The sequence below is a fragment of the Misgurnus anguillicaudatus genome, chromosome 10 (assembly GCF_027580225.2).
Source record: "Misgurnus anguillicaudatus chromosome 10, ASM2758022v2, whole genome shotgun sequence".
Taxonomy (NCBI): Eukaryota; Metazoa; Chordata; class Actinopteri; order Cypriniformes; family Cobitidae; genus Misgurnus; species Misgurnus anguillicaudatus.
This window is the reverse complement of record NC_073346.2, coordinates 24,575,033-24,591,678: the sequence shown is the minus strand read 5'-3', so window position 1 is coordinate 24,591,678 and position 16,646 is coordinate 24,575,033. Positions and strand designations below refer to the sequence as shown.

Sequence of the window (16,646 nt, the reverse complement as noted above, 5' to 3'; positions counted from 1 at the left end):
TGGTTCTACTACACTCTAAGAAAAGATGTGTTCATTTTTACACATCTTTTTGTGTTATGCTTTTAACACATTATGTGTCATTTTGTGTTGATTTTGTGTTAAAATAATACACAAGTTGTGTTAAAATGTGTTATCACAAAATGTGTTGTTTCAATAATAACACAGAGATGTGTGGATTCTGGGACAACGCATTTAGTGTGTTGTCCTAGAATTAACACTAATGTGTTGTTTTTAACACATCCGTTCTAAGATTGTAAAGAACCTTTTGTAGAACCTTTATTTTTAAGAGCGAAGGCAGTTCAACAATTTCTATAGACGATAACGCATAGGCTTGTTTTCAAAGTAAACTTTTATTAATATCCATAACAGGACATCATGAAAAAGGCACATGTGGTACTACAGAAAAATCTGAGTCAAATCAGGATGAAAAAAAACTTGCACATTTATATAAAGAAAAACCTAAAGGAACATAAGTACAGTTAAAAAATTTTTTTTAATGAATATTGTTAAGAGGACTATGGCCATCTGAATTTCATAACTAACTACAACATTACAAAAGAAATAAAATAATTGCATAGTAAAAATCCCCATTTGTTCATTGTCTTTGCTTTTGATTTGTCAAATTTAAACAGATGATCTTTTTTGCTACATAGATATTGCTACAATGTTAAATAATGTTTCATAAATTGTTCATTAATAGATTGTACAATACATTTTTGCATAAAATCTAACAAATTCTTAATACATTTGCATAGTCATTTAAATTTCAGCCATAATTGATTGTAACAAAAATACAGAGAGACAGAGCATTTAATCCCTTTAAATTCATTTTTAGTCCTAAAAATGAACAAAATAAAAAAATCTAAAAGGATGCTAAAATCAGTTTTAGTGGGAATGAAGTAAACAAGCATCTCAATCCAGATTGAATATACTTTAAATATTGACTAAAGTACAGTACAGTAGTAAATCTTAAACAACAGCTCTGATCTGCCTTCTCTTTCAGGTGATTGCAAACCCAACGCAATTGCATAGAAATTAAAGACAACAGCTCTCTGTCCAAAAAGTGTGCGATACACAACACACTGAGCTGTTCAATCAGAGTGCAGTATCCTTCACCGCTGCCGTGGGTCTCCCATTCATACATCCAAACTCTACAGAGCCTCACACATTATTTCTAATAATTGATGTTAGTAATCAGGAGATAAAGATTACGGCCAGTTTCTAAAACAGATACCATTTTTCTTTAAAGTTAAAAACTATTGGACTAAAAGAAAGGAAAATATGATTATCTGACTTTGTAAAGTGCGCTATGCTAAAGATTGTACTCAGTCATAACAGTCTACTGCGACAGACTCGATCAGATGGGGTGAAATTAATTTTAAAGACTAATAGCGTACATCTCATAAACCTTAAATCTTTTTTTTAAGTATACCGAAATATTTTTTTACAAAACATTTCTTAAATTCACAGAATAACTACTTGGTTAAAACCTCTACTCATTGATTTCAAATACAAATGAATAATTGAATGAGTGCATTAACAAAGATCCGTCTTCTTGACGCACAAACACTCAAAACTAAGACACACGCATTACTTCATTCAAAGAACACACGGCCCCTTTAATAGTCAATACTATTTTGCTAATTGCTACATTTTTATCAATTGCTAAAATTAAAGAAATAAAGTGCTGTTTACATCTAATGTTGGGGCACATGCATAGTAAAGACGTGTGGCTCCACACTGCTATTGTACGTAAACCATCATCCTCCATTTACTGGATTTCATGACCTTCAGCTCCACTCAAGAAACCTGCAAATAAACAAAAGAAACAGAGAATGCATTTAATTTTTCCAAGTTCAAATGCAGCCAATAAAAGCTATTTTAAGCACATTTTCATTCTTGAGGTTAGCTTAGGTTGGCTGTTACATTCAAACAACCAACAATAAACCACAGCAAATGATTTCCGAATAGAAATGAGCTGAAAGTAGATTGAGTGTTTCTGTATTGGAGTAACACTGTTTTTGAAATGTTTGCAGAAAACAAACACCTCAGACCAGGATGACTCATGCAGACGCAGCAAGCACCAGGTTAAGAGATTGAGGCCGAAGGTGATGGTAACTCTGCGCTTGGTACAAGTGGCGATGAAGCAAAGAGGAGGCATGTGACCCTTCCTAAGCCTACAGCACTCCAGAGCTCAGACAAGCAACTCGAGGTGTGCAGGTGATTAAGAACACAACAGGAGAGAGCTAACCGGTCACATCCACTACATCCACTGTAGTCCACATTCAATTCTATTTAAAGGATTAGTCAATTTTTTTTAAAAATCCAGATAATTTACTCACCACCATGTCATCCAAAATGTTGATGTCTTTCCCTGTTCAGCCGAGAAGAAACTATGTTTCCCGAGGAAAACATTCCAGGATTTTTCCCATTCCAATGGACTTCAATGGACACCAACACTCAACATTTCTACTGCAGTCTACAATTGCAGTTTCAACGCAGCTTCAAAAGACTCTAAACGAGTCCAAACGAGGCACAAGGGTCCCATCCAGCGAAACGACCGTCATTCCTGGCAAGAAAAATAAAAAATAGGCACTTTTAAACCACAACTTCTCCTCCTCCTCCGACTGTGCGACGCGCCAGCGCGACCTCACGTAATTGCGTAATGACGTCGAAAGGTCACGTGTTGCATATATGAAACGCACATTAGCGGACCATTTTAAACAATAAACTGACACACAGACATTTATTAATATCATTCGACATACAACAACGTCGGAACGGTCCTCTTTCTCCACACTTGTAAACACTGGGGCCTAGTTTCGATACGTCATCTGTGACCTCTTGACGTGAAGACGTATTGCGTGAGGTCGCGCTGGCACGTCACAGGACCAGAGAAAGACGAGAAGTGTTTTAAGAGTGCATATTTTTTATTTTTCTTGCCAAAAACGACAATCGTTTGAGATCGTTTAGATTCCTTTGAAACTGCAATTTTAAACTGCATTAAAACTGTTAAGTATTGGGTTCCATTAAAGTCCATTAAAATGAGAAAAATCCTAGAACGTCCTCCTCAACAAACAAAACCTCTTCTCGACTGAACAAAGCAAGAAATCAACATTTTGGATGACGTGGTGTGTAAACCATCTGGATTTTTTAAAGAAAATGGACTAATCCTTTAAATGTATTTCTATTGCAGATTTCACAATTTTGCATTGCAGCAAAGCAGCCTACAGTAAAAACAAAGTAGTACATGAAAATATAAAAAATGTGTATGAAATATATATGAAAACCTCAGATGCAAAACCCTCCAAGTGCGTCTGACATGTATTCTTGTAAATGAGCATTTTTTTTTTTCAAACTCTTAATGGATAATATCATTTTGACGGAGGTGGTGGAGTGTCATTCATGAGCCAATAGTAACTCTTTCCCATTTAATTTCAGAAAATAAAAAAGGTGATTTAAGGTGAAGTTTCTATACATAAGAACAACAGACTAAATAAAACAAAGACCCTGTATAACCAGATAAAAATGTAATAAGGGGTACATTGGTTAGCATGTGTGTGTGGTGGTTGGCACTGTTATCTCTAAGCCAAACAAGACACAAAAACTATTTCTCTGCACCTCCCTCTCCTCCTTTCATTCTTTCTTTCGTGATTTCCCTCTCTCCCTCCGGTTGTCTTCTCTAAATGAATAATCATTGGAGTGTTACTGTGTCTCTGTCTCCCTCCTCCTGTCCGGCCTGAATAGACGACTGAATTGAGCAAACAGTCAGGCTGTCAGCTCAATAGGCAGTCTGACCATGAACTCAGAGTTCTTCCCAGGCACCCAGCATCATCGTCAGGAGGGGGATGGAGAGACGACGGGAAGAGGGGGGGAGGCAGACAGACACAGACTTGGGGGGCCCCAGTGCCCAGTTTTGGGGAAGCCTCACCGTGGTGGTTCCCAAGACTGGTGCCTGCATGGAGAGGCGAGAGCAGCTGCTTAGAAAAGGGGAGCCTTGTGTATATATGTGTGTGTGTGTGTGTGTGTGTGTGTGCCGACAGGAGATTGTCTGCCCCTTTGCCCAAACCGCAGCCACCTCTGAGCCACACACACATACACACACACTCCCAGACGCAAGCTGCTGCAAATTCCTTGTTTTTTAATCTGATGTGCTTTGCCTTTGTTTTTAGTGTGCATAATTTAGACTCTTTCAGTCACATTCACCCTCAATTTGCCACCTGTTTACCGAAGTGCATTTAGGAGTTGCTAAAATCGAGTGATGTTATTCTGGTCCCAGTGTGATTCTAATCTTCCAATTTCTAATTATGGTTATATATCATTTATTAAACTGTGAACAGAAAATACACTGAAAATAGTAGATTTCCTCAATATGTACTTTTCTAGACCTAAAATCATGAGCAGGGCTGATAACATGGCAGTCCTCCACAGCATGTAGCTCACGGCATCGTCTGGACTTTCGGTGACTGGACCTGGAGAAAGGCAGCCCTCTGAGAAGTTGCGGGACAATGGCCTGCATTCTTTACTTTGCTACCTCACTTAATCGGGCACAGCACTCTAATTGGTCTTTTGGTTAAGCGGTTTTTAAACTTATAGCTTCCTGGCCTCAATAACAGCGAATCACAGCAAGCTCACCACAGAGAACAATGCTGGACTTGTCTGGGCCGTGACTCCATAACAAACAACGAAAGACCATCCTTACCGGGACTCCCCATCATGCTCCCCAATGCTCACAAAATAGGCACATCTCTCAAGGGAAAAATAATATGATGACAATGGCTGAAAGCTGGATAAAGGTCTTGCTGTTCCTCTCAATAATGGCAGTGTGCCATCTTTGTGACTGGCATGGTGTGGCGGCAGGACAACAGAATCCCCGATGGTGATCTATTCAACACTGATGCCCGCAGATGCAGCTCTGCCTCCGCCATTATGCTGGAGAATGATTTAATGCGAACGACTAAAAAACATCTCCCAGCCCCCTTTCACCGGCTAACACAACCTAAACGTGTGATATTCACAATTAACAAACGCATCTGCTGCAATAAACAACGCGGCGGAGCAGGGGGAGCACTGTGTAAAAGAAAACAGTGTGGAGGGTGTGAGGCACGAAAAAGTGATGGTAGGTCATACCTGCTTATTTTTCACTTCCATTTAATGCCCGCATGCTCAAGATGGTGGCTTTGTGCGAACCGCATCTTGTGACGGGAGGAAGGGGGCAGGCGAGCGGCGAAGGGGAGGGGAGCAGCAACGCCAGCAGGACTCGGAGCCGCACAAGCAACTTGCCCTTCTTCATTTCCTTTCCCTGGCATCATGGAGAGCGTGATTGTCGGTCTGTTAGAGAGGAAAAATGGAAGGATAAAGGAAAGGAGGCATGAATGAAGTTTGTAGCTACATCAGCATGTGACAGCGTAAGCACAATCGGGCATGCGTGCACACACGCGCATGCACCTTTTCATGTCTGTTCTCATGGTAAAGTCTGCCCTGAGCATGCAAATGACTTTCATTATGCAAATGCATGCAAATCAGACCCAACCATCTGAGAATCAAGGCTGGGAAAAAATCTACACCAAGATGCTGAATGAAAGAGACAAACAGCGGAGAATAAATCCTTTTGGGTGACAGGAGGCGACTAACAGAAGTAAACGCTGTGTGGAGGAACAACGGTGTCCCGGAGAGCATGAAAATAGACATTTAAGAATACATTCTTTATGTTTCTTTACAGGGCTTTTTTACATCAACAAAAGCACAAACCTAAAAAACATATTTATATATGTAAAAAACTGTCCTTTTGTGTTAAAAGCAGAATGGACACACACAGAATGCTCTAGAAAGCAGAAACACTCATCGGGTCAGAGGACGGTAAAACGTAGTGAATCGGGTAGATTTGTGTGGTATGTGCACGGTGAGGGACGGACTATGAAACCCTCTTAATCATCTCAGAAGCTCACAGGCTGGATTCTTTATTGTCTGGTGGACGCTCCCACACAGGGAAACAACGCAGCGTGACAAGCTAGCCTTTCCTGAGAGAAGTTTTTCTCCATTGCTGGCCGAGGTGGTCTTTGTTTTAAGGTGCCATTTTGCAGGGTTTCTGGCCGAGAGAGGGCTGGAGTGTGAGAGAGTTGACTGAGGGAAATAAAGAGTGGGATTGGAGGGGTGGGGATCTGCTGAAAGGCAGCAAGCCTTCCCTAATTGGCACTTGACATTTTTTTGCTGTGGCTGGATAAAGTGGACCCCTCTCAAGACCACTCCAAACGCTTGCTGGAAAAGTGCCTTATGCAAATACGGCAAATAGGAACCATTGTAAGGCCTCTGACATTAACAGCTAAGGTAACAATGGGACTGTGTGCTTTCATTGGGCATGTAGGTGTGCTGAAGAGAGAGCAGAACAATGTGGCAGAGACTGGACCGCATGTGAAAAGCCATCCAGATGAGGCTTCATTGAATAAAGAAAGTCATTTCGCCAGAGTGAGGACTAGTTTAGCGTGCCAAGCTTTCGACAAAATGGCCCATTAACATTGGGACAATCAGGCAGATGTATGATTTTACAACATCTGAATATTTGTTTTCTTTAACTGCTCCCCATAATTTGTTTGATAGGAAACATTTAGGCCTAAATGGATTGTTAGACACTAAGCGGCTTGTTTAAAATAGTTGGAACAACTAAAGAACTTTAATTTTTTTTAATGAACCCATTTGGAAGTGCATTTTAAAGCGTAATTTTTACTGGACAAAAATGCAGTCTCTCTCAGAAAAAATACGGTAGTACAAATACTGTAATTGGGGCAGTACCCTTTAAAAAGGTACAATTTATGTACAGAAATGAATGCACTTGGTACTAATATGAGTGATTAATATGCACCCTTTAGGTAAATTTAGGTTAATTTTTTACAATTTTAAGGGTTGGCTGATTTGTATGATCTCATTTATACATAACTAGCAGCTGCCAGTAACTTACTGTAGATTTTAGATTTATGTTATTTACTGGCAACAGTTTGTTCAAAGTTAAATGAACATGAAACATTTTCAGTCTTTATCTTCTACAGTAAGTTACTGGCAACCAGCTGCATAATTACAGCAATTTTTTTACAGTGGGCAACTAGCTGCCAGTAACTTACTGTAGATTTTACATTTATGTTATTTAATGGCAACAGTTTGTTCAAAGTTAAATGAACATGAAACATTTTCAGTCTTTATCTTCTACAGTAAGTTACTGGCAACCAGCTGCATAATTACAGCAACTTTTTTGCAGTGGGCAACTAGCTGCCAGTAACTTACTGTAGATTTTAAATGTATCTTATTTAATGGCAACAGTTTGTTTAAAGTTAAATGAACATGAAACATATTCAGTCTTTATCTTCCACAGTAAGTTACTGACAACCAGCTGCATAATTACATCTATTTTTTTAAAGTGGGCAACTAGCTGCCAGTAACTTATTGTAGATTTTACATTTATGTTATTTAATGGCAACAGTTTGTTTAAAGTTACAATGAACATGAAACATATTCAGTCTTCATCTTCTACAGTAAGTTACTGGCAACCAGCTGCATAATTACATCTATTTTTTACAGTGTACAAATTAGCCATTTTGTAAAAAAGTTATGAGTTCCTATAAGACCAGGCTGCCCCGGTGGGCAAAATATAAAAATTTAAATTAAAATGATCCAGATTAATCTGTATGTAGCCTTAAATATAATTTACAATTTAACATTTAACAAAATGAGCTTTAGTTTTATCTACATTAAAAAGTTCTCTTAACTGACTGTTACATCAGTTAAACAAAATGTCATATTCATCTTTTCATTCGCAGTCACAATAAACACAACCCCATTTTTCAATTACCCATTCATTCCTTTAGACTACATTTAAATGTCTAAAAGATTATGGTGTGGTCTCCTTGTCGCCATAAAGCTTGTGTGATGAATCAGCCTTTCATGTGGCCAGGACAGCATTTGGCTACACCTGTTACCGCTGAGTGTATAATCCCCTTTGTGTGTGTGGGCCCATTGACTTCTCTAACAGTCTAAAGGGAATTCACAGTTCTTTGGGGCAACGTTTGGGCAGGAGGGGGTCAAAGAAACCAGCATCTATTCCTCAGTTTCCTCTCCAGCAGTGCAGCCATTTTGGGGCTCAGTCGGCGAGTTCCGTCGAAATAATGAGAAGCGTAGCCGGGGGCAGAAATCAGAGCGCTGCTCACCAAAAGCAGCATGGCTGATGTGACTGTAGAACTGTCAAAAGATTGGTAAAGGAATCCATTGTCTCTGTGACAAGTGGACTGGCTCTATTGACAGTACAGTCGACGGGAGAGGGGAGGATGGTGATAAACGCCGAATGCTTGTTTTTGTAGTCGACACTTTAAGTACGAATCTGCTTCCATTTTCCTCTCACTTTCTTGTTTCTCTTGCCCCAACAGTTGGGCCAAACTAAGACCTTCACACTTCTCACCTGAATGCTTTCTGCAACTTTCATGCCAACCTGTTAAGGTATGCTAGCCATTCAGTAAACGTATCAAAAGTGGTTATATTTCACCTTGAAAATGAATACCTGCACCTTGCATTGAGATTTTTCTATTTTTAGATGTTATTCCAGCGACCTTGCGTTGGAAGCATGCTTTACCAGTTAAGCTACAGAAACACATTCATGCCAAGACTTACAGACTTTTAATTGAACTTTGTTAGCCAACTAGATGCTGTAACCGGACCAAAGCGTGTAGACAATATGTTTCTGACACGCAATGGCAAACACTGCTCAGTAGGTGTAAAGGATGCAGTGAGAGACACAAAAAATGTTACGGATAGAGTGAAACCCAAATTCAGCTAAAAATGTTGAGCTGCTACCCAGTCTCACAAGGTTTTGTGATAGTCACGTTTTTTTTTTTTCTTTTTTTGTGATATTATCACGAATTTCCGCGTTTTTTCGTGATTGTACAACGAATTCCTATTTTCGTGTGATTATCACGTATTGGTTACTCAACTGCTTTTTCCTATTTTTAAACCACTGACGCTTCGGTTTAGGGTTAGATTTGGTGCTTGCATTAGACTGTCACTTTATACATAGGTTTATACTATTTTTTCAGATTTATTTTTTTATATGTCGCCTGGCGTTAAGGTTAGAGTTGGGTTTGGGTAGGGATGTCATTTTATGTAAATCTAACCCTAAACCGAAGCGACAATGGTAAGAAAATAGGACAAAACAGTTGAGCAACCAATACGTGACAATCATAAACAGGAATTCGCCATACGATCACAAAAAAACGCGGAAATTCGTGATAATATCACGAAAATAGAATAAAAAATATGTGTTATATAATTTGCTGTTGTTGATTTGTTTCTTTTGTATCATTCAGTAAATTATGCCAACACAAGATGCATTTTGACAGTTTTTTCATCTCTACCTGTTGTTGCCAAGCTTAACATAGTAGTTTGAACTCAGATCATTCAACAGAGGTAGCTCAAATTTTGTGATGGAAGAGTACAAAAAACACAATCTACCCAATGCTGATGAAATAGCATGTGCATTATCACTCTTTAATCTATTTTCATTTACAAGGTTTAGCCTCTCTTTGTCTTTTGCTCTCAGGGCTGTTTAATCCCTGCACCTGCAATGCAGCAGCCCTGTCTGGCTACTACATTAACACGTGGGAATGGCAGCACAACACTACATAAAGTATTTATCATTTACAACACAAACATTTTTACCTTTTAAACCATTAACGTTCACCAGTTAAACAGGTAATTGGGTTAATGATAAAATCTGACTCGTTTAGATTTATGCAGTGGTATGCATGGATAAATTCGTACATCTTTGATTCTCTCACAACTACTTAAAATAAATATACGATAATTGTTCTAAAGTTGTCTGCTTAGAAAACTTATGCAAATTTTGAATAGCGCATATAAATGAGAGCAAGACTCTGTGATCTGGTCATTCCAAATATGATCATATAAATTACAGCTTAACATGCCCAAAAAGGTACAATGATTTGATTGGCTGATGTTCACACTTGACCATAAATAGTAAAGGGTATTGTGATATGGGCTTGCTCATGTCTTTTGTCAGCAACGTGGTTCAGGTTCAGCTGCACTAAATCCACAGTGAGGAACAAATCTGTATTCAGGACCATCACAACAAGCTTTTCCATCTAGAAGCATCCATCCCAGCGCTGGCTCTAACCGAGCCCATTGACAACACAGCCAACTGTCACATCCAATCAAGCACCTCTCAGCAGAAACTTAACAAATCCTAGTTCAGACAATCAGTGTTTTATTTTCAGCCCTGGCCCAAGGTTCGAATGCATCCGAAGCTTGGAGCAGCAGCCAGATTTGCGTGGGAAAGCTTCGGCTCGTTAATTATTCAAATGCATGGGTTGCATTAAATGATGCCGGTTGGTTTTTAAAAGACAATGAGGTCTCAACTCGCCGGCCTTGTTAAACAAAGGCAACGAATGAATGAGCTTTGTGTGTTGCAGAGTAATATGGAAAACCCTTTGCGCATGGAGTGGGTTTTGGGTGTTAGTAGAGCCAAGCGGGTGATCATCATGTGGCCACTGCATTAAGCTGCGACCTTCTGCACTGAGCTTTGAAATTTAAAGATTAACTTACAGATTAAACATGATCTTGCTGGCCCGACATACCACGCACAACATGTTCTCAAACACTGATCCATACTTTTTTGTTGAAATACACAATAAACATTTTGCAGACAGGCAGAGTGGTTTATATGCAAGGCTGCGGGTCCTTTTCTCTACAAAACAGCCTGCATTCAATCATGTTGTACTGCTTATATTTGTTCTCCATAATTCTCATTCTGTGCATTATTTGTAATGAAAGTTGTTGCCTAGTGACACGAATGTTTATTTTTTCTGCTCTTCTTCATTTTTCCTCAGCTCTTTATGGACATCAATCAAATATCCCATTTAGCTGTCTGATGTTAGCCAGATAACAATCGAGTGAACTATCCAGCTGTTTCCCTGAGTAATACATTTTGTTGTGTAATGATGTTGTTTAAAAGACTCTGGAGTTGAGTTTGTCAATCCTACATACGATTTTGTTGATCTAATTGTCATAAGCATAAGTATATGAACTCCATAGCAGGCTTCTCGGAAATAACAACAGACTATACAGAAATAACAAAAAAGTATTCCTTGGGTTGAATAAAATACCCTTTACAATCACATTAGCTGTATCCCACAAAGGAAACGCTATTTTTACATGCAATACAAGAAGAATAATTAAAGGAATTGCTGCCTAATGCATTATACAATCACAGCTTGTTTATGCAACAAAGAAACAACGTAAAAATGCTGCTTACCTTCGCTTTCAGAAGTGATGGAGGCCATTTTGTAACTTGCTCTCACAAGAAGTTGCAGAGATTGAAGAGAGAGAGAGACTTAGGAAAGAAAAGAGAGTACAACTCGTAGAGGGGTGATGCCTTTCAGGTGTGTAATGGGATTCTTGTTACTTTCGGTTATCTAGCTTTATGAAGAATGAATAACACTCATACAGCTAGATAACCAAAGATAACAGCCAACCCCTCCGGCCACCCATCCTCTTCCACCCAACCAGCGTTGAACTGGGACCTTAAAAAAAAAGAAAAGGCCTTATTAACTTCGTAATTAAGCCTGGAATTAAGTCAGCTTTATTTAGTTTAATGCAATCTTTAATTAAATCTGATTTATATAGCATGAGTCATTTATTAATGAATGTAAGAATGTATGTGACTGAAATGTGTAGCAAAGGAAAGAAAAACAATAGCACCTGTTACCAAAGCAGTAAGCTTTCGAAGAAGAGTATTGTTATACTGCAAACTGATACTATATGGCATTCCCATGGTTTTCTATTAGTGTACTAATGCTTTCTACACCACTTTAAATGCTGACAGGTTATGGCCACAATTCCCTTTAAGTATTAAGAATAATTTTACCAGTCTGTATAGGTAGTTGAACTAGTCTGAGCTGGTTTTAGAGATGCAAGGGGTTTATTCACTGCTTGGTGTGTCTTGTCTTACATTGCAGACTGATCGTTCTCCCTGGGTGAGAGATGCTTTCAAATATATCCCGCAAAGGCTGTGATTTATTTTTTAAATGAAAAAGACCCTGACTGTGCTGACAGAAAAAAAATAGGATAGTAACATTGGCTGTTTTAGTTTTCCACAAATTTACCTTCAAGTCTCTGTTGTTTGTGTTTCAAAAAGCCTGTCTTTCAGCGCTAAGTGGCAAAATCATGAGGTCTCTCTCTCTCTCTCTCTCTCTCTCTCTCTCTCTTCTGCTCTCTTTCTCACGACTCTCAGTCAGTCTGATTTTATGCAAATAAAAGAGGAGCTGGTCCAATTAAAAGCCTTTGTGTGTGAGGAGCCCCTCCCCATACACTCTCAGAGGTGTTGCAATCAAAGAGAAGAAAGGGAGAGAGAGAGAGAGAGAGAGAGAGTGCGTGTCATCACTTATTACAGCCTTTCAAGCTGGTGAAAATGGCGACACAGGGGCGAGTTCAAACACTTTTATTTACTCTACACATGGCTCATCATCTAATTATTTTACTAACAGCACCAGCACGTTGTTAACACGACAAAATGTCCCCCACTCTCACTGTAAGTGGTTAGCAAACTAGCCTTTGTGACTGTAAATGTGAACGGGAATTATCCCTGTACTAACAGTGCATTATTCACAGGTACATACAGCTTTACTAATTCATACTAATTCACGAATCACAATTATGAACACAAATTTAACTATAGTATTATAAATAAAAAACATTACTTTTGAATTATAAACTTAACATGTAGATAAAATTTGTGAATCTAAATTGAATCAACTTATTTATTTTACTTCAACTTATTCATTTATTATTAAAATTATCATTATTATGATAACTCTGGTAAGATTATTACATTGCCTGTATTCACGTCCCTGTATCACATTTTCGTATTTGCTACAACAAAGGCAGAAGATGGGCTTATCTCTAATATATCTAAATTATTTTTATATAACAAAAAATAATAATTTAATTTAAAGATACAATGACCATTTAAAATGTTAAATACTAATAAGCGTAATGAAAATGAAAACTTTAGGCGTAATATATAATTGCATCTTGGACTTATAAATCTGTATTTATTAATCTGTATTTAAAGTAGCCTAATAATGTGTCGATGTGAAATCGTGGTGTAAAAGGGCCATAACTGCAACATGGAAAATGCAATAAATGTTTTATCGATTGTTTTACGACGGATTTTTTTATTAACTAAGAAGTTGCTGGGTTTGCAAGTAAAACAATACTACCACTTGCAGTGGAAATATGCTGCAAGCTTAGCCAATCGTTTTAAAACGTAAGCTAACTCATTTGCAAATAAATTTCCTACATTAAATTGATAGATTTAGATAAAAATACAGATTAAAAAATGGAGCACCGATTCCCTATTCACAATAAACCTCGATGTAAAAATATGTAAACTATAAGAAACGGAAACAAAGCCTATAGGCCTGTGCTCTTAGATTGTGTGGATTTTTTTAGGCTACAATGCGTTTAAAGGGTTTTCCAGAAAAGTTCCACATGTCTGTATGTTAACGGTCAAATACCCGAAAATATACTTTTCAAGGACTTTTAGTGGATAGTGCTTCAAAATAATATAAAGTTGTTCGACCTTTGTCAATCAGGCTCTTATTTACATATAGGTTAAGTGCTTATTCCCACCAACTTCGTAATAGTTTGAAATAAAACAATTTGAAACAATGAGAAAATTAAGCATGTGATAAAAAAATTAAATCGTGTTTAAACAACTTAAGCATTCATTATCTGTATTGCAGTCCAATGCGCTCAAATATTTTGCAATATGAATAAAGGAAAGAATCTGCTATTCTTGATGTGGGCGCGCGCATTGTGTTTGCATTGTGCTGCAAAAATATTTCTCTAAATGTAGAACTGTTACGTATACATTACAATCAACACTGAATATTAAACTAAGAATATCTCTTTATTAGTACCTGTATAACGTGTCCCCTTGCAAAATCTCTCTCTCTCTCAAAGGGAGGTCCTGTATGGATAAAAAGAGAGGACAGCATAAGAAAAACGAGATTGTAATGTTCGTTTGACTGTTAATCTTTAAAAAAAATACAAAAGCACACCTTTTAGATTAAAGGTTTAAACAGGACTATACGATTGTTTTGTTAAGTGCGAGATGTGGGCCACACCTCACAGATTATGATTTTAAAGTACTTAAGAAAAAAATTATATCACAAATTCATATTATTTTAGACAACTTCTATATTTAACAGTTCTCTTTGTCAATGAGCATATAGACAGCAACATATAGAGGTGATCAGAATTGTCAGAGTTTAGGCTTTTAAATTTACATCCTTTGCTCAAATAGGCTATTGCCTCATCTAACTGCTTTGTAAAATTAAGTAATATTATGCCATTGGAGGGGCATTCATACCCGTATCTGAATAACATTTTCTGCTTTTAAAAAATAGATTTTTCTAAATAAATCACAAGATGGTTTAGTGTCCGATATACACATATGGACAGAGTGTCAGGTTTGCGCATTCACTGGCAATCGGAAAGAAACGCGCTCGTGAGAGGCACGTGGCAAGCAGATTTTCGGCCTTGTGATAAATCTGAACGTCGGCCATAAGGATTAGACGTCATGCGCACATGCCTTCCTCTCATATTATACAATAGGCTACACATTACAATACAAAAACTCATTTTTAAACAATTCTTGGCTACCTATACCTACATGTCTGTACCTAAATGTTTAACAAAAACGCAATTGTAGTTTTCCATCACATGCTCTGATTTTTTTTCATTTAGTCGTGCTGGTGATGTTTTATTCTGTGACTGAATTGGGAGAGACACTGTCAGTTAACTGTCAACTAAAAATCTAGTTATCACCATTTCAAGTTTATTTAAGAAACTCGCTTTTTAATTTGAAAGCATTGAATTCAAACCTTAAGTGCACTTGTAGTTCCCAGGAAAAAATCTTGTGCTATTGCTCACAAATGAAGTCTTAATAGACATTAAACAAAACGCAAATTGTTTTATAATTTGTTGTGTTACAAGACTTGACTTATACCCCACCACTAATATTAAAAATGACACTCCACATGACAAAAACATGTACTATACTTTAATATTTACAACAGTAAAATGTATAAAGATGCAAAAATAATGTTTTTTGAATAGCCTACTAACATTGTTAATTGTTAGTATACAGTATTTATCAGTTCATATATTACAGAATGCAATAGTAGCCTATATTAACAAAGTGTAGTAATTACTATAGGCCACTATATTTATTACAGTTTGCTATAGTAAATACTACATTATTAATTATTATATTAGTCTATAGATTAAAATGTATTACTAAAATATCCTTCGTATCTATTCGTATCTAATAAAATGTAAAAAATTTGGGATACGATACGATAACGTATTCGGTTTTTTTAGTTAATAAAAGATGCACACGACTCGTGCGCCCTGACCACATCTAACAGCAGAGCTAAATCCTATCAGGACCGCTAACCAACGCAACCTGTTCTGGTACCGTTTCTGTCAATTCCCGTTTTACCACTAAAACACAATAGCAGAATTCTTACAGTGCACTGTAAGAAATTTCTAGAGTAAAATGTAAGCTTATACTCACTCTCATCCATGAACATCGGGGATCTTCAGGACGGATTGCAATGATCAATGTGCGCGTGCAAGCTCAGTGCGCTCCTGAATATTGTCTCGCGCTGTGGTCCTCTGCTTCATGGCTGCGGCTCCGCGTGACGTTGCACCGGCCCCATCCATTCAGCTTCTCTGAATCGGGCTGCACGCCGTTTTTTCACCCATATTTCCCATTGAGATGCCCCATCTCCTCCCCTACGGAGAGTGAAATGAGCTGCTCGTTGTCCCCCCTCCTATCATTCCGCGTTTGAAACGCTTGTGGGCCTGAAACTGCAAACCAAAAAACATATAGCATCGTTTAGGCCCTCCCCTTATGACACGTTGCAGTTACATTTGTCCCCACCTTCTTGAATTAGCAATGCCATGTTGCTTAAATTAACAAAGAAGCATTTTAATTCACGGCCTTTTGTTAGAATATTGTGTAATATTGTGTCATAATATTGTGTTCTTATTTTACTGTACTTGTCCTTGAATGCCTCGAAAAACTAGAATAACAAACCTCATGAAGGAGCACAAGGGGCTAAAATAATCCTTGTCGTTAAATCTAGGTATCTTCTAGGTTCACATTGGCTATATGCATCATATATGTTTCTGTATCTGACTCTGCAAAGGCCTATATTAGTCTGTGGTACAGTGGTTAATTGAAATAATTGTCTTTTGTAGGATAACCAAGAACACGTTGACTTAGAGACTCTTAACTGTAACCCAGAGTATAAAATCAAGTGCACTCGTTCCCGACAACCCTTTGTCTTTGCCTTTTCTCTGCAAGTGTCTAGGAATGTGACCACTGGGTGAAACCGTGCAAATCAGCTTTCACCGTCAGGACCGAACGTAGACCCCAGACAAGGGGACAGAAAGGGGTCTCAGTCGGTTGATTATCATAAGAATCACATAGCTGGGGATAAAAATCTCCTTTGAATAAATTACTGGTTCAATAGGAGGCGCGACTGCCAAATAGACAACTCTGTCAGAATCCGTGTGAG

General features: G+C 37.9%; 1 long non-coding RNA gene across 1 annotated transcript; it reads right to left on the bottom strand.

Moving 5' to 3' along the window:
- Positions 1 to 331: 331 nt before the first annotated feature.
- LOC129449012 (uncharacterized) lies at positions 332 to 15,898 on the bottom strand. Its single transcript, XR_008645941.2, has 5 exons — positions 15,638 to 15,898; positions 13,977 to 14,026; positions 11,309 to 11,576; positions 5,131 to 5,331; positions 332 to 1,809 (listed from the first exon to the last, which is right to left on the bottom strand). It is a non-coding gene; the product is annotated as an uncharacterized lncRNA (long non-coding RNA).
- Positions 15,899 to 16,646: the final 748 nt, after the last annotated feature.